The sequence below is a fragment of the Penaeus monodon genome, chromosome 32, assembly GCF_015228065.2.
Source record: "Penaeus monodon isolate SGIC_2016 chromosome 32, NSTDA_Pmon_1, whole genome shotgun sequence".
NCBI lineage: Eukaryota > Metazoa > Arthropoda > Malacostraca > Decapoda > Penaeidae > Penaeus > Penaeus monodon.
Window position 1 is genome coordinate 6206705 of NC_051417.1, and position 311 is coordinate 6207015.

The 311-nt window shown below is 58.2% G+C and overlaps 1 protein-coding gene across 1 annotated transcript in view; it reads right to left on the reverse strand.

Moving 5' to 3' along the window:
- LOC119593391 (hippocampus abundant transcript-like protein 1) overlaps window positions 1-311 on the reverse strand; it is a gene marked incomplete at its 5' end in the record, with an annotated part of 103114 nt that overhangs the window by 100678 nt on the left and 2125 nt on the right.

Consider the following 311-nt stretch of genomic DNA (forward strand, 5'->3'; position numbering starts at 1 on the left):
CTCTGAAAAGCCGAAAATATGGAGCGCGCCCAGGGTCCAATGCGTCCGCCCCACCACCCATCACCTAACAACTCCCCCTCTACCCCCCTCTTCCTCCTGCCCCTACCGCATCTACGCCGCACCCCCCCTCCTCTCCTCACCCCTCTAGAACACCATCTATCCCCTCCCACCCTCGTACCCTGCCACACAGTGACGTCATTCAGATGGTTCTACCTTGAGTGACGTAATCAATACTATGGATTCTGTGTTGTTGCGGGGATCCCTCGCCTCGGGGCCTAAGCTTTAGTGAGAGGCGCCAGATTCGGACCCTT